The sequence below is a fragment of the Triturus cristatus genome, chromosome 3_1 (genome assembly GCF_964204655.1).
Source record: "Triturus cristatus chromosome 3_1, aTriCri1.1, whole genome shotgun sequence".
Taxonomy (NCBI): domain Eukaryota; kingdom Metazoa; phylum Chordata; class Amphibia; order Caudata; family Salamandridae; genus Triturus; species Triturus cristatus.
This window is the reverse complement of record NC_140583.1, coordinates 694,824,506-694,843,362: the sequence shown is the minus strand read 5'-3', so window position 1 is coordinate 694,843,362 and position 18,857 is coordinate 694,824,506.

Here is an 18,857-nt window from a genome sequence, read left to right as displayed (position 1 = left end):
TCAGACGCTCCACAGGAGGTGGAGCCAGCATTGTGGTGGCAGAGCACATCCCTATTCAGAGTCCAGGTGTACTCCTCCCACCCATCTGGATGTAAATCTCTCTATTCACCACCGGGCTGCCCCAGCCTGTCTCCTGGAATTCCCCAGCCTGTCACTCACAGAAACCAGACAGCAGATACACATCATAGCAGAGGCGGGCTGAAATGGTTAGGCAAGCCAATACCAGCTTTCTAAAAGTGGTATTTGTAAACACAGAATATTAAAATAAACTTTACTAAAAGATGTATTTTATTATTCTGAGTTCAGGCATACTAAACTCGAATTTCTACCGTGTTCCCTGGGTCTGTTAGGATCATAGAATGTAACAATTCTAACAGCCCATTCTGGCCTATGAGAACAGGTAGCCTTGCAATAGTGAAAAACGAAAATGCCTGTAATTCACTATTAGGACATGCCACACACATCAGGGCTTGTCCTACCTTATTCTTACAATGCACCCTGCCCTTGCGCCTACCATAGGGGTGACTCATATGAAGTAAAGGGAAGTTTTAGGGACTGGCAAGTGGGTGCACTTGCCCAGTCAGCATGACAGTACCAGACTGCATGCAGGTTCTGGAATGGCAGACCTTAGACACACTTTACAGGGCTGCTTCTGTGGGTGGCACAACCAGTGCTGCAAGCCCACTAGCAGCATTTGGATTTACAAGCCCTGGGCACTCCTGGTGCACTTGACTGGGGTCTGATAGTAAACCAAATAAGCCAATCATGGAATCCAACCAACATATACATTTTATACAGGGAGCACTTGCACTGTGGCACTGGTTGGCAGTGGCACAGTGCTCTGAGCAGCTAACACTAGCCAAACACATGAGGCACAGCAACAAAAAGTGGAAGGGAGACTCACGCCAAGGTGCCAGGTCTAACACGTGTCCCCTCCAGCTGAAATGTGGGGAGAACTACCCTACCCCAGGGAGTTCCTCATCACTAAGGCGGAAAAATCTGGACAGACCGTCAGCATTGGCGTGATCTGTACCAGGGCGATGTTCCACCGTGAAATCCATCCCCTGTAGGGAAATGGACCACCTCAACAGCTTAGGATTCTCACCCTCATATGCATCAACCATCTGAGGGGCCTGTGGTCTGTCTGAACCCGGAAGTGAGACCCAAACAGGTATGGTCTTAGCTTCTTCAGTGCCCAGACCACAGCAAATGCCTCACGCTCAATAGCACTCTATCTCTGTTCCCGTGGAAGTAATCTCCTGCTAAGGAAGGCTACAGGCTGATCTAGGCCCTCCTCATTAATCTGTGAAAGAACAGCCCCCACACCATGCTCTGAAGCATCTGTCTGAACGATAAACTCTTTGGAGAAGTTGGGAGCCAAGAGCATGGGTGCCGTGCACATAGCAGCCTTCAGGGCCTCAAAAGCTTTCTGACAGGTGTCAGTCCAAATCACTTTCTTGGGCTGCTTCCGGGAAGTCAGCGCTGTCAAGGGGGCAACAATGTTGCCATACCCCTTGACAAACCTCCTGTAGTACCCGGTGAGACCTAGGAAGGCTCTCACCTCGGTTTGGGTCTTGGGCGACTCCCAGTTCAGGAAGGTTTGGGTTGTAGGGGTGCCACCTGGCCACTTCCAACTTGGTGCCCCAAGTACACCACGGAACCCTGCCCGATCTGGCACTTACTTGCCTTGATCGTGAGGCCTGCCCTCCGCAGCGCCATCAACACTTCCCAGAGGTGGCGCAGGTGTTCTTCCCAAGTGGAGCTGAACACTGCGATGTCATCCATGTAGGCAGAAATGAACGAATCCAGTCCAGCCAACACCTGGTTGACCAACCTCTGGAAGGTGACAGGGGCATTCTTCATCCCAAAGGGCATAACCCGGAACTGGTAGTGCCCGTCTGGGGTGGAAAATGCTGACCTCTCTTTGGCCCCATCGGTCAAGGCGATCTGCCAGTACCCAGACGTTAAATCAAACGTGCTGAGGTAGTTGGCAGCCCCTAGCCGATCTATGAGCTCATCAGCTCTGGGGATGGGGTGTGCGTCAGTCCTGGTGACTGCATTGAGTCCTCTGTAGTCCACACAGAACCGGAGTTCGGGTGTGGCTCCCGGTGCTGCAGTCTTTGGGACCAAGACCACTGGGCTGGCCCAAGGACTGCTGGAGGACTTAATTACCCCTAGTGCAAACATCTTGAAAACCTCCTCCTTGATGCACGCCCTCACCCTGTCAGTCACCCTGTAGGCCTTGTGCCTCACAGGTGTACTATCCCCAGTGTCCACATCATGGATGCACCAATCAGTGACACCGGGAATAAGGGAAAACAAATCAGAAAATTGTCCCAGCAACTGGCGCCAATCATTCTGTTGCTCAGGGGTCAGGGTGGAAGAGAGGATGACACCATCCACTGACCCATCTTGCTCCTGGGGTGACAGGAGGTCAGGAAGAGGCTTGGTCTCCTCTTCCATCCCAGCATCTGTTGCCAAGAGCATGCCCATTTGGGACCTCTTCAAGTGAGGCTTCAGGCGGTTGACATGTCGGACCCTCAAGGGGTTTCTGGGAGACCGCAAGTCCACCAAATAGGTAACTGGACTCCTGCGCTCCACAACCTCAAAGGGACCGGTCCACTTCTCCTGGGGCGCACAAGGCTCCCCTGGGGCCAAGACCCACACCTTTTGTCCAGGCTGAAGCTCAACCTGTGGCATTCGGGTCGTACCACCGCTTCATCTCCTCCTGGCTGGCTTCCAGATTCGCCTCAGCGAGTTCTCTAAAACGCCTAGTCTGGTTACTAAAGGCCAGCATGTATCTAAATACATCCTGGGGAGGTTTCCTGGGAGATTGCTCCCAGCCTTCTTTGACCAGTCTTAGAGGTCCTCTCACGGGGTGGCCATACAGAAGCTCAAAGGGGCTGAACCCTAGAGACTTCTGTGGCACCTCACGATAAGCAAATAGTAGGCATGGTAAGAGGACGTCCCACGTACGCCTCATAGGTTCCTCAAGACCCATTATCATGGCTTTAAGGGTTCCGTTGAATCTCTCAACCAACCCATTTCCTTGGGGGTGGTAAGGTGTGGTAAACTTGTATGTTACACCAAACACTGTTGCCAAAGGGACTTCATATACTTGGATATGGAGTTGGTATCTCGGTCAGACACCACCTCTCGAGGGAATCCCACTCTGGAGAAAACTCCCATCAGTGCCTGTCCCACCACGGGGGCCGTCACTGTCCTCAGAGGGATGGCTTCCGGGTACTGGGTGGCATGGTCCACCAGGATTAACCTGTTGCCCATGGCGGTCCTGGGGTCCAGTGGCCCCACAATGTCAATCCCCACTCGCTCAAAGGGGGTACTGACCACCGGGAAAGATTGGAGAGGAGCCTTCTGCTTCCTCCCACTCTTTCCACTTGCCTGGCAAGTCTGGCAGGTCCTACAGTGAGAGTCTGAACTCCTGCGCATTTGAGGCCAATAAAAGTGGGTGACAAGCCTTTCAAAGGTCTTGTCCTGCCCCAAATGTCCTGCCAATAGCACATCGTGAGCCAGCCCCAGTAGGAAGGCTCTGAAGCTCTGGGGTACCACCAGCACACAGGCTGACCCAGGCTCAGCAACCTTAGGTTCTGAATACAGGAGGTCGTTCTCCCAGTAAATGAAATGTGACCCAGACTGATCACCTGCGGCCTGGTCTGCAGCCTGCTGCCGCATACCCACGAGAGAAGGGCATTCTTTCTGCGCCTTGCAGAATTCCTCCCTGGAGGGGCCTCCTTCTTGCCGCCAATGGGTCAACTCAGGCAGGTCCTCCAGTTCAGCTATCTGTTCCCCTGTAGGCTCCAGGGCATCCCCCTCAAGGTCTGCCTCCTCCTGGACCGTGGGAACTTCAGGGGCTGGTTTCCCACGCCCCCTGCCTCTTCTCTCTAAGGCCAGTCCCTGGATCTCCCTCTCAGGCTCCAGGACCTCTTGAGCACCTCTACTTGCTGTCATGGACCGTGTGGTGACACACGCCCAATCAGGCATACCCAACATCTCCAGGTGAGCACTCCGCTCCACCTTAGCCCAAGGTGAGCTCCCCAAATCGTTCCCTAACAGACAGTCTACAGGCATGGCGGGCATCACAGCTACCTGAAGAGTACCAGAAACCCCCCCACTCAAAGGGAACTTGAGCCACCTTGCAGTGACTCTCTGTGTTGTCAGCGGCAACAACCGGATAGAATGCTCCTGGGACCACCTGCTCTTGAGACACCAGGTGACACTTGACAGCTGTCACACTGGCTCCTGTATCTCTCAGAGCTTCAACCCTATGGCCATTGATGGTCACCCACTGCCTGTATTTTTTAGTGTTATCAGGCAGCTTGGTCTTGGGTAGGCCTGGGCGAAAATTTCGTTCCGTTCGCGGAAATTGCGATAATTTGACACTTTCGCGTTCCGCGGAGAGCGCGAAAATGTCAAAATTTCCACATTCCGCAGCTTGGCGATAATTTTTTCTTGCTCGCGCTGTGAAATAATACATTTTCGCGCACGCGATCGCCTTACCTGAATCCCTGCGTTCGCCGGCAAGTTTTCTTGATCCGGTCGCGTTCTCCATGAGATGTTGTATTGTTTTTAGCCATTTGCGCTGTCTCGCGACAGTTCGCGCCCGCAGTGACGTCATGCGTCGCGCGATCACGTCTTTCTTCTCAAATCATGCACCGCGAGACAACTGAAAACAAGATGGCCGCGCCCGCGAGCAACCACATGGGTAAGTTGGCGAGCCGCAACCATGCAGAAAATCTCGCGAACATGCGGGAAAAAAACTTCCGCATCTTCGCGATATTTCCGCGTGTTCGCGATAATTTTTAACATTTTCGCGATAATTTGCGACAGTGGATTTTGCAAATTCCGCCCACCCCTAGTCTTGGGGACCACCTCACAGTCTCCTAATGAGACAAGGGACATCTCTGCGGGACCCCACCCACCTTGGATTGCCCTCTCCTCCCCAAGGCTACACTAGCCATCTGCCGGGGTGGAGCACCAGGGGGTGCTGGTTTACCAACTAGGGGGCACTTGGGAGCAAAATGACCCAGGTTACCATACTTGTAACATTTTAGGGGCCCTCTTTGAACAGGGGGACCTGTCAGGGCCCCGGTCGGCTTCTGGGGGGGAGGCTGAGAACCTTTCCCTTGGTTCCATTGAGGATTACTTTGGGGCCTCTTTTGGAACTCCCTCTGTTTACCCTTGTCCCCCCCACTCTTCTGCTGGGGACCCTGCCCACCTTTGGCCGAGTCTCCCACTTGACCTTTGTGGACCCTGGTACTGACCCAGCGGTCCGCCTCCTCAGCAAGCTTCCTAGGGTTAGTCAGCCTACTATCAATCAGGTGCTGGCGTAGCTCAGGAAAACAGTTACTGGACAAGTGCTCCCATGCAATTAAATCAAGAAGCCCTTGAAAATCACCAACTGTGCTACCCTTCACCCAACCATCCAGTGCTCTGCAGAAAAAAGTTACATGCTCAACATACGTACTGTTAGGAATCTTTGTGCAACCCCTGAACCTTTGCCTATATAACTCAGGAGTTAACCAATACCTAGACATCAAAGCATCCTTCATATGGGGATAAGAATTATAAACATCTGAAGGCAAGTCTAGCAGTGTGTCCCGCCCCTCACTAAGGAGCCGTCCCCACAACCCCGCTCCCCAATCTTTCTCAGGGACCCGGTGGGAAGACATGGCTACCTCATAGGCCTTGAACCACTGCCCTATGTCATAATTTTTAAAGAATTCCTTTACCACATCTTTTGGTATGTACACCCTTGATTCTACCTGCACTGATGGTGTGCTGGCTGCCACCAGAGGGAGGGGGCTCTACTCTCTAAGCCTTCAGCTCTATCTCCCTCAACCATGCTTCATGCTCAATTTGCATTCTTCTCTCTTCCAGAGCCAGTTTTTTGCTTTCCAGCTCCAGTTGCCCATTCAATTTAAGTTTTGCCATCTCCGTTTCATGTGCTCAGGTTTCTTTCCTGTCTGCCAACTCCTCTGGCGACAGGCCTCTGCCAAACCCACTAATGCTGTCTGCTGGTTCAATTTCCACCACATCCTCAGGTGCCCTTGACTCAATCCAGGCCCTCAGCGCCTTGTGGAATTGGGACTTGTTTCTACACCCAGACTGGGATACTCCAAACTTTTTGCAGAAGCCCTTCAGCTGGGCTAATGTGTAGTCCTCTAGTTTTTCATCTTCCCATTCTACTCCTTCAATGTCAGAAACTACAGATGCTGCCCTCTCCCCATTGACTGAACCAAGCATGACTTTCAAAAATGGATATTTCTTGGCAAACAAAAATCAAAAAGTATGTGGCTGCGTTATGGTCTGAACTCACTAAGTGGTGTTCACCAATCACTGTCCATGAATCACAAATGCAAATTCAGGATCCTCACCGCTGACCACCAATGTTAGAATTGGGGATCTCTGGTTGGCATAGGTAGGTACTTGTGACAAGCAGGGACCCCCTCTCCTCCAGTCAGGGTAAGGGGGTATACTCCTAAAAGAACCCCTGCTCACCCTCTAGGTAGCTTGGCGCGAGCAGACAAGGCTTATCTCAGAGCGTTATAGGTCAAGCATTTGTGACCATATACAGTAACTTAGTGACAACATCACAAATTGACACCACACTAGATTTATAAAAAAAATTGTGATATTTTATATAAGGACTTAGCACAAGACCAAATAACGACAAAAAGGACATACACAGTTCAAGAATTTGATTTCAGAAAGAGTTCTTAGGTTAGCGACAAAATCATTCACCTTAGCGTCAGTTTTAACCCACAGTACCTGGTGATGCGATAAAAAGTTCTTAGCGGCGCTCCGGCATTGAAAATCAAGGCGTAGCTTATCCGGTAGAAATTTACTCGCTAAGGCACGATGCGACAAAATTCGTCCCGCTAACGAGCGGGGCGACAATTTCACCACCGATTATCTTGGTTGGGCCTGCGACGATTTTCGCAGCGAGAAAATTCCTCATGCTAACGAGCGGTGCGATGATCTTGGCTATTCTGCGATGATTCCACACAGCAGCAGCAGGCTCTGCGACGAAGTTCGCAGCGATAAAATTCTTCCCGCTAACAGGCGGAGCGGGGATCTTGGCTGGCTGTGCGGCAAGGTCCGCAGCGATCAAATTCGGCCCGCTAATGAGCGGGGCGACGATTTTTCCAGCGCTGATCTGGCTCAGCGGCAGCAGGCTCTGCGACGATTTCCTCAACGATAAAATTCTGCACGCTAACGAGCGGTGCGACTGAAATTTTCTCGCTAAGCCGGCTGTGCGTGAAAAAGTGGAGATCTTTGGTTTCTTTCTTCTTGGCCAGCTTCCCAACAGCAGGCACAACTTCCAGAGACCCCACAACTGGTTCCAGCACTCTAGGAAGGGCAGCACTCACACAGCAGAGTTCAGGGGGAAGCTGGGGGTGAAGTCCTTTTGTTCCTGGGACTTCTTAACAGGAGGCCAGCTCTACTCAGGCCCTTGGAGATCTTTTAAGCACAAGTTGAAGTAAAGTCTTTTGTAGTCTTTCTCCTCTCCTTCAGCAGCAAGGCAACCACTGCAGGCCAATCCCCCAGGTCAGGGACAGTACTCCTCCTTACAGCTTTCCCAGTTCCTTCTCCTCAGGCAGAGGTTCTTCTTGTCAAGCAGGATCTAATTTCTAGGGAGCAGGGTCCCAATACTTATACCCCTAATTCCTTTGTTCCTCTGGGATAGAGCGGCCTTTGCCCAGCCAGAACCAGTTCCTGAGCACTTTGTTGACATGTCTGACTTTTCATTCAGGGTGCAGGGCAGAGACATCAGACGCTCCACGCGAGGTGGAGCCAGCATTGTGGTGGCAGAGCACAGACCTATTCAGAGTCCAGGTGTACTCCTCCCACCCATCTGGATGTAAATCTCTCTATTCACCACCGGGCTGCCCCAGCCTGTCTCCTGGAATTCCCCAGCCCTGTCACTCACAGAAACCAGACAGCAGATACACATCATAGCAGAGGCGGGCTGAAATGGTTAGGCAAGCCAATACCAGCTTTCTAAAAGTGGTATTTGCAAACACAGAATATTAAAATAAACTTTACTAAAAGATGTATTTTATTATTCTGAGTTCAGGCATACTAAACTCGAATTTCTAACGTGTTCCCTGGGTCTGTTAGGATCATAGAATGTAACAATTCTAACAGCCCATTCTGGCCTATGAGAACAGGTAGCCTTGCAATAGTGAAAACAAAAATGGCTGTAATTCACTATTAGGACATGCCACACACATCAGGGTTTGTCCTACCTTATGCTTACAATGCACCCTGCCCTTGGGCCTACCATAGGGGTGACTCATATGAAGTAAAGGGAAGGTTTAGGGACTGGCAAGTGGGTGCACTTGCCCAGTCAGCATGACAGTACCAGACTGCACGCAGGTTCTGCAATGGCAGACCTTAGACACACTTTACAGGGCTGCTTCTGTGGGTGGCACAACCAGTGCTGCAAGCCCACTAGCAGCATTTGGATCTACAAGCCCTGGGAACTCCTGGTGCACTTGACTGGGGTCTGATAGTAAACCAAATAAGCCAATCATGGAATTCAACCAACATATACATTTTCTAAAGGGAGCACTTGCACTGTGTAGTTGAATGAATGCCCTGCACGTGGGGCTTCGGTTCAGGAAGCAGCGGCCTCTGGTGTAGTGCCGGAGAGGAGACACAGGTGAGGCGGAAGAGCCCGAGGGGTGGGAAGAGTTTCCAGAGAGCAATGTTTATAGATTATTTAATGCGATATAGACACACTTGTGTGATGTACAAGCATGTCAATATTCTGATTCGCACACGAGGGGAAGTTCATCAGCAGCCAGGAAATATATATTTTAGGTAATTAATAGGGACAGTAAAGGGGCGCGGGGAAACAGCAGTAGTTATGTTAAAAATATGTTGCCTAAGAAAACAAACTAGGGAGTGCTGGCATCCAGTCATGTTTGAGTTCCTGTCAGTGAAAATTGTAGATAAAATCATACCAAGTGACGTATTTAAAACGTATAAAACATTTGCACTGGTTGAATCTCTTTGCGAGATAAGTGGAAGAAAAAAGCGTGTTCACTTTAGTTTCCGAGTGTGCTGCTGGGCGCTTACATAAAGGGGCGCTGGAAATATGCTAGGCATTTTGAATAGGATCTGAGAAATATGTATGGCCTTAAGAAACCTATTTATTTGAATAACATTGCGATCCCTTTTGTGTTATGGCGGTGAAATACTAAAACAGCTGTGTTTAGACCACGGAATGTGTTGTATAACTTTTCTTTCTTTGCTGCACAGTTTAGTTAATGTGACGCACCCCCCTCCCCCAGACTCATAAGCTTTGTGAGCACACCTGAATTAGTTCTGAAGTGTGCCTAACTAGCTGCACAGAGTGTCATGGTGTGCACTGATTGCCTTATCTTCTCATTTATCACAGATGACTTGGAACTAGCCTTGCTGAAATCTGCTTGCATTGTCCTGATAAACATTGCAAGCTCCACATTGTACCTGTATATACTTTCCCGCTGAAGGCGCTTGGAAAAGCCTCAACTATTATACATTCAATAATTCATAATGAACAACCAACCATCAGCTGCACAGTCAACATGACACCCGTGTTTTTACTGGCACGGCGTTCTCAAGTAATATTCAGCACAACTGCTGAGGTGTAACATAGCACACATTCGTACTTTTAAAATAAGAAGACGAAGCAGCACCATGTTCGAAGTGCGTTTTTATTATTCTGAAAGTTTGATATGGGCACTTCAAAGAAGATTTAGAGTTTCACCTGGAGTATTTTGTTTGGAGACACGTCAGTATTTCATTGAAAGGTCAACGTTTATTATTTTGTGACGATGTTGTCCCTCATACTATGAGGAGACGGAAAAAAGAAAACAATGTCTTAATGTGGGGTGCATGAGTCATATTCCAAACTAGGGAGGGTGATATCATCCATTTGATGCACAGAGGGCAATAAAGGTAGGCCCGGAAACAGATGCTCAGGAGAAGAGTGCAAAAGAGAGAGAGAGAGAGAGACAGCGAAACAAAAGGGAGGGAAAGAGAGAGATTTACAGAAGGGAGAGAAAGCGAGAATTCGAGCAAGACAGAGAAAAAAAGCAAGAGTAAGTCCAAGATAGAGTAGAGTGAGCGGGAGGGAGGGAGCGAGAATGATTAAAAGAGAGACAGAGCAATCAAAAGAGGGAGACAGAGATAAAGAGAAAGTGAAAAAGAGTGTGTGTACATCTCTTGGCTCGCACGTATGTTTAATTATGCATATTCATCTTTCTTTAATAATCCTGTCATTTTGATGATACAGCGCTCCTCTGACAATTTAGGCATGTTATCTCGTTCCACTTACAGCATCATCAATGGCGGCGAGATAAGGTAATGGATTGTTGAAAATAAGATCTTCATGAGAAGGAAAATGCGATAGCTCCGTTAGTACTGTGCATCAACTGTGGAGCACGCGCTCCGGGCTTCGCGCACAATCACAACACTCACAGGTGCTGTGCCATTTATATGGATAAAATTACATCTCAGAGTGAAACCAAACCAAAATACCGGCGTGATGGCACACTATGGGAATCACAGAAATGTATTTAGCATGTCCCTTTATGGGGAGCACCCACTTTTTTTTATCTCACTTAAAGACCTGTCTGCACATATTTCTGTATGACTGGTTACAGCCAGCAGCTGTGGGTGCCTCTCGAAGTCTGGTTAGAGCATATTTTTCCAAAGTTAATGCTGCATGCAGTGCAAGACACTGGGCAAGCATACATTTTTAAAAGGCTAAAGTTGTCATGCAGAACAATTTTCATATTATAGTGACTGTTGAACAAATTAATGCAAGAAGATACTGGGCAGTTTATAATGTGTTTAATATTTCAAGACTATACGTTCCCACTGCTTAATAAGCCTTGCTTTATCGCTGCATTCATTTGCTTTAAAATGCACCATTTGCCAATCTTTTTTAAATTGATTTCTCAGGAGAGGGACTCTCCCTAGACCCCAGGTTTGTCCATTGAACTTGTTCACATCACTAACTAGTGTTTTCTATTGGAAAGGGTAGAGCCAAAGCAGTCTTGCTTAGTACCCTAGCCCTCTTCAGAAGTCAGACTTGTTTGGCAACCCAGAAATTCTCTGACATAATGTATGAGTTTTCTTTTATGAATGCCAAGAAGAACTGAAGTTTTAGTCCATTTATCACAGAAATAGTGCTGAAAATCGCACCAAAAAGATGCCAATTTTTTTAAAATTTCTTCACGGGGGAGAACCCCCCCCTGAATCCCCCTTATTAACATCAGGTTCGCTCCCTGCACTCGCTTGCATACCTTGATTCATTCTGCATTCGCACATCAGTTTCAAATTCCACCAGCCGCCACTGCATCCAAGTAGGCAGCACTGAAGGCCTCCATTTCAGCCAGAACCAGGTTGACCAACCTCTGGAAAGTGGTAGGGGCATGTTTGAGTCCAAAGGGCATCACTCTAAACTGATAGTGGCCCTCTGGAGAGGAAAAGACTGTTCTCTAATTTGCTCACTCAGTTAGGGCAATCTGCCGGCAACCTGATGTAAGATTAAAGGTACTTATTAACTGGGCAGCCCCTAACCTATCGATCAGCTCACTTGCCCGCGGGATGGGTTGAGGATCAGTCTTGGTGACTGAATTGAGGCCCATTTAATTCCCACAGAACTTGAATTCAGGTGTGATGCCCAGTGGGACAGCTTTTGGTACCAGCACCACAGGGCAGGACCAGGGGCCACTGGAAGGTCCAATCACCTCCAATTACAGCACTTTATCAGACAGCCTGTAGGTTTTATTCTTGACAGGAAGGCTGTCTTCTGTGTCAATACCATGGGTACACAGGTGGGTAGTCCCAGGGATGAGGGGAAGCAGAGATGAGTCCTACCCCAGCAACTGGTTGCAGTCCCTCTGCTGTTCAGGAGTCAGAATCGTGAAGCTGGGTCTTGAGGTTTACACCTTCCAGGGATCCATATTTCTCCTTGGAGGCTAAGAGGTCAGGGAGGGGTTCACTCTTCTCTTCCTCCCCTCCATCTGTCACCAACACCACAGTGAGCTCAGAACTCTACAAGTGTGGTTGAGATAGGTGATGGGGAGCCTGGGGGTCTTGAGGTCCACCAGGTAAGTGACCTCCACCTTCCTCTCTACAATCTCATAGGGCCCAGTCCAACGGTCTTTGAGGGCTCAGGGCTCCTTTATCAACAGTTTCTGTCCAGGTTGCAATTCCACAGGGGTAGAATTTTGATCATATCACTGCTTCATCACTTCATGACTGGCTTCTAAGCTTCCACAACTTAGCCATTTGGCTTTTTAAGGCCATAATGTAGCTAACTACATCCTAGGGAATCTTCTTAGAGCTTGCTCCCACCCTTCATTTACCAAACTCAGAGGTTCTCTTACAGGGTAACCATACAGCAGCTCAAAGAGGCTAGAGCCAACCCCGTCCTGTGACATCTCTCTGTAAGCAAAGAGAAGGCATTGCAAGAGGACATCCCACTTATGCCTCAAAGCCTCAGGCAGTCCTTTAATCATGCCCTTCAGGGTCTTGTTGACCTCTCAACAAACCCATTGGTTGGGGGATGGTAAGGGGTAAGGGGTGGAGAACTTGTAAATCACCCCACACTCCTTCCACATTGACTCTATATAAGCAGACATTAAGTTTGTGCCCCTATCAGACACCACTTCCTTGGGAAAACCCACTCTGGTAAAAATCCCCTTTAGGGCCTTTCCCACTGCAGGTGCAGTTGCTGGGATCAGAGTAATGGCCTCTGCGTACCTTGTGGCATGATCCACCAGAACCAGGAAAAACCGGTTACCAGAGGTAGTCTAGGGATCCATAAGCCCAACAATGTTAATGCCCACCCTCAGTGACAGGCAAGGGAAGAAGGGGGCTTTCAGCCTCTTACTTGTCATCACACTGGCCTGCCAGGTGCAGCAAGCATTACAGATAGCATCTGAGTATCTTCATCAAGACCAATCAAGACCAATAAAAGAGGGGGCAAGCCTTGCAAAGGTCTTGTCTTAGCCAACATGTTCTGCCAGGTGGTATGTCGTGAGCCAGCTGCAGTAGGACGTCCCTATGGCATTGGGGGACTACCAGGGCCCTTTTTGTCCCATGCACAGAAGCCTTAGGCTCACTGTAAAGGAGGTTATCCTCCCAGTAAATGTGAGAACTCCAAGAAGCGTCAATTGCTGCTTGGGCTTTGTCCTGTCGCCTCTAGCCCTTCCAGGTTGGGTATTATCTCTGTTCTGTAAAAAACTCCTCCTTGGTGGGGCATCCTTCCACTTGTCATCAAGAAAGCTCTGACAGTTCACCAAGGGAAACAATGTCCTCCTCAGTGGTTTCCGGCGCAGCCACCACAGCTGGGATACATTCAGGAGTTGGTTTCCTAGGCCCTCTGCCCTTCCCTTTCTAAGCAGCTGGCTGGACCATTTTTCCAACCCTTCTTGACTCCCATCTTGGGCAGCCTTGGACCTGGGGGTAGCACATATCCACTCAGGCAACCTGAACATTTCCAGGTGAGCCTTAAGCTTCACTTCCTTCCAGGTATTGTGCTCAAGGTCATTACCTAACAAAAGGTCCACAGGCATGGCTCATCTTCAGAAGACCTGAGACCCCACTCAAATGTGAACAGGGCCACTGGACAATGACCCTCACTGTTGTCAGCCAGCCCAACCTGGTAAAATACATTGGATATCACCTTCTCCAGGGACCGCAGCTGACTACTTACCATTGTCATACTGAAAAAAGTGTCCATCAGAGCCTGGACACATTGCCCATTGATGGTAAACTATTGCCTGTACTTTGCAGTATTTGTGATGGCATATGGATTTTAGGAACTGACACCCAGGGACAATAGAGTAACCTCACTGAAGCTCCCTCCTTGGTTGACATGGTAGGGGGGAGAAAGCATACCCGTATCTGTAGAAGTATCCTGTCCACTGGCTTCACCCAGATCCTCAGCCCAGTCCAGTTGATCTTTATAAGGCTGGTTTTCCTCAGGGTCCAGCGACCTCTCCCAATGCTCCCGAATCCTAGCACATAAGTGTAGGGCTTAGGGTCCTGCCTAAAAAGCATGGCTCCAGTCTGCACCAGAGACAGCATCAGATGATATATCAATCAGTGAAAGGAGTGGAATAATAATCAATATCCAACAATCAAATATTGCAGTCCAGAAAAATATTATCCAGAAAAATCTCTTCCAAATAGATTCCTTTATTTTTTCCAAATATTTTCAAATATGATGCTCCAACAAATTCTCAGAAGTCCAATCAGTTGATTAAACAAATTTAAATAACCACAGCCAACGTGTTTCGTCCCTCTTGGGACCTCATCAGGGCTGTAGAAATAAAAGAGAACATATCACTAATGAATACATTAAGAGTCTCTACTACCAGTGGTAAAATTAAAACAAAACAAATGTATATATATTATTTTTATACGCATACTATTATAATAACCTGCCTATATAACAATCTAAAATATGAAAGATTTACCCAAACCAAAATCACATAGTTATTACAAAAAGCATAGCCCATTAAATCATGTTCTATATGCTTACAATCATAATTCTTGATTTAACGCCAATATTTATTATGCTACCCTAGTATTATTCATCCTATTAGCATTCATTAGATCAGATTTGATCAACTGCTCTGAACATCATTATTATTAACTACCTGAATCTGGCCTAATTATCGCGAATATCAACTATACATAATGATGTATCACATACCTCCTAAATATTATTGCGTCAATATATGTATCAATCGTGGAGGGATGCTAGTACTCATAGAATATCCATTCTCTTCAAAATTAAGTCGCTTCTTCTTCCAATGAAAATTTTAGAGTTTTCTTAATATATAAAACATAATGTCTAATTAGTCTCCAATCCATAATCTATAGCCTAATATCATGACATTCATCATGGTAACAGCGTCTCCTAGAATGCTTAACCTCACCTAGATCCAAGTCCGTTCCCCTCTTATCTAGAGTATTTTCCACCAAACGAATCCTCAATAATGAAACCAATGCTTCAATGAAAATCTAAAAAAAACATAGTAAGGGAGGACATAATCAATATTCCTTCCTGAGCCTATTAAAAGAAACTTTCCAAATATAACAGAGTGCTTGCCCAAATAAGCATACCTTACTATCTACGCCGATTCGTTCCTGATAGCATCCACTACCGGTATGGTATCTCCGCTTGAATGCGTGTTTCCCACCACTTCGTTTTTAAATGTATTGTGCACCAATCACAATCTCTGCTGGTTAATCCTTCAATTTACATATATTATAGGTTGCTTCCCATCTGGTCCGCACAATACTGACCTATCGGGTTTAGCATATTATCAGTCCTTTCCTTACGTTTTAAACAAATACATTTCCACCTCATTGACCTATCAGAGGCGTCGTTACTACAACAGACTTCCATGCGCCAAGACACCGCGCATGCTTTGAATATGGCAGAAATACAGCCGTTCAAAGCGTAAGATTGATAGCATTTTAAACTTAATAGGTTGATATCGTGCGCAATCGAAGGGTTAACCAGTAGAGATTGTGATTGTTACATAATTGTGATAAATGCACCAGGTTATAAAATGAGGGCGAGCATGCAAATAGCACAAAAAGTTAATTAATACGGTGTTTTTCACCACATAGGAAACATGCTCGCAATTGACGCTAGCTCGCTATTGGCTGCTTCCGTGTGGGTAGCCGGTAGAGCATGATAATGGGACCGTGCACGGTTTCTTGGTGCACGGAAGTCTGTTGTAGTAGCGACGCCTCTGATAGGTCAATGAGGCGGAAATGTATTAGTTTAAAACGTAAGGAGAGGACTGATAATATGCTAAACCCGATAGGTCGGTATCGTGCTGACCAGATGGGGAGCAACCTATAATATATGTAAATTGAAGGGTTAACCAGCAGAGATTGTGATTGGTGCACTATACATTTAAAAACGAAGTGGTGGGAAACACGCATTCAAGCGGATTCTATCAGGAACGAATCGGCGTAGACAGTAAGGTATGCTTATTTGGGCAAGTGCTCTGTTATATTTGGAAAGTTTCTTTTAATAGGCTCAGGAAGGAATATTGATTATGTCCTCCCTTAGATTTTCATTGAGGCATTGGTTTTATTATTGAGGATTCGTTTGGTGGAAAATACTCTAGATAAGAGGGGAACGGACTTGGATCTAGGTGAGGTTAAGCATTCTAGGAGACACTGTTACCATGATGAATGTCATGATATTAGGCTATAGATTATGGATTGGAGTCTAATTAGACATTATGTTTTATATATTAAGAAAACTCTAAAATTTTCATTGGAAGAAGAAGCGACTTAATTTTGAAGAGAATGGATATTCTATGAGTACTAGCATCCCTCCACGATTGATACATATATTGACGCAATAATATTTAGGAGGTATGTGATACATCATTCTGTATAGTTGATATTCGCGATAATTAGGCCAGATTCAGGTAGTTAATAATATCGATGTTCAGAGCAGTTGATCTAATCTGATCTAATGAATGCTAATAGGATGAATAATACTAGGGTAGCATAATAAATATTGGCGTTAAATCAAGAATTATGATTGTAAGCATATAGAACATGATTTAATGGGCTATGCTTTTTGTAATAACTATGTGATTTTGGTTTGGGTAAATCTTTCATATTTTAGATTGTTATATAGGCAGGTTATTATAATAGTATGCGTATAAAAATAATATATATACATTTGTTTTGTTTTAATTTTACCACTGGTAGTAGAGACTCTTAATGTATTCATTAGTGATATGTTCTCTTTTATTTCTACAGCCCTGATGAGGTCCCAAGAGGGACGAAACACGTTGGCTGTGGTTATTTAAATTTGTTTAATCAACTGATTGGACTTCTGAGAATTTGTTGGAGCATCATATTTGAAAATATTTGGAAAAAATAAAGGAATCTATTTGGAAGAGATTTTTCTGGATAATATTTTCTTGGACTGCAATATTTGATTGTTGGATATTGATTATTATTCCACTCCTTCCACTGATTTATGTATCCTTTGTATATTAGTGGCTTCAACGGTGGGCCACTGGAGGTGGAGTGGAACAGTATACTGTTTGTAAACATTGTATTAATTATATACTCATCGGTGCACCCTAAGTATTAACCCTCATCGTTTCAATTACCAGCATCAGATGAAGCCTCTTTGGCTCCTTATCGGAGTTGGGTATGAGAATGGGGATGGTGTCAGAGATATCTGCTGGCGGCACTGGGAACGTCTGCTCGGGATTAGGGAAGGTCAAGGTGGTGCGACTAGCGACGATCTGGATCCATATATGTATCCTTGGAGCCTGACTTGTGCCGGAGCCACCAGCGTTGATCCAGTAGGGGCCCCTCCCAAACCCCCGAAATGCAAAGGCACACCAGAGGGAAGAGGATGCCCAGAAATGAGGTTATGGCCTCATAAAATCCTCTCAATTGGGAGGGGGGTTGCTCTATCTCCCAGAAAGTCAGAGAGGCATGGAGCCAAACAAAATGCTGGCTCAACTGCAGATCCAGGCCTCGAGGGGCAACGCTCCCTCATTTCATCAGCCAATGGATGAGGTGAAATCAAAGCACACTTCAACTTCTTCTTCCTGTGGGACTTGGACTTACTCGAATGGCTCGACGACTTAGAATGCAACGATGACCTCGAGCTCCACGACTGCTCCCAGGACCTTTCTCTTGACATGGACTGTGATCGTCATGGCATCACATCACCATAGCTTGAGGGAGCTCTCCCTCAAGGCCTTTAGATGCATGGTGCGGCAGTCAGGCAGGCCTTTGAGTCCTGATTCTGTGCGAGGCACCAAAGGGATATAAGGTGTGGATCAGTCACCAACACCTGTCGGTGACACGTGTCACAGGTCTGGAAGCTGGCATTCTTTGAGGACATCCCTGCCACACCAGGAGGTAAACCTTAAAAACGACTTTGAGAAAACGTCAAAATAACCTAGGAAAAAAATGACTAAGAGGTACCTCTTCCTGGATCTGCGCTGGTTGGCATAAAAAGAAAAAACTGACTTCATCAGACCTGGGTTGTGCCAATATTGGCACCACAAGCAACACTTCCGGTGCGGACGATGCCAACGATGCCATGGTGACGAACAACGCCACCTACTGGAACATAGGGGTACTTCTCACAATAAAGTTCGGGATCCAGTCAGACGCCTGAGGATAATTCCAGGGTAAGGAATCTGCGGCTAGAAGTCTCTATCAGATATAACATTCTATGGGCCAGATGTACGACCCGTACATGTTGCGAGTCGTAAATTGCATCGCTTTGTGACTCGCAAAATGCTATGTACAACAGTGTCTCACTCACTGTTTGGATTCCAAATGGGGTCGCAAATTGCCTGCCTCAATAATATTCATGAGTCAGGAGCCATTTGTGACCCCTTTAGGAATGGCTAGTACTTCCAGGGATGGTGGCCTGTGACTACTTTTTTAATAAAGCAGTTTAAAAAAAAAGAATGCAGCCTATTTTACTTAAGGAAAATGGGATGCATTTAAAAAAGAAAAATGAAACTTTTCAGTTTAATTTTTTTAAGGCAGGCAGTGCTCCCTGGAACCACTGTCAGCTCTTATAAAATATTTTCGCATCCATTCACATGTGTGGTCATATCTGCACCAACCCTGCAATATCTGAGCCATTCTTGGATATTGTAAGTGCACAGGGAAGCCGTAAGAAGTACATGGACTGGATACTTGTCATTATGAGTATCCTAGCTCCATGATGGCTTCACTGTACCCTAAGATGTTTGGTACCAAACATCTTGTCTTAATAAATCATAAATGATGCAAGTGAGGGATTT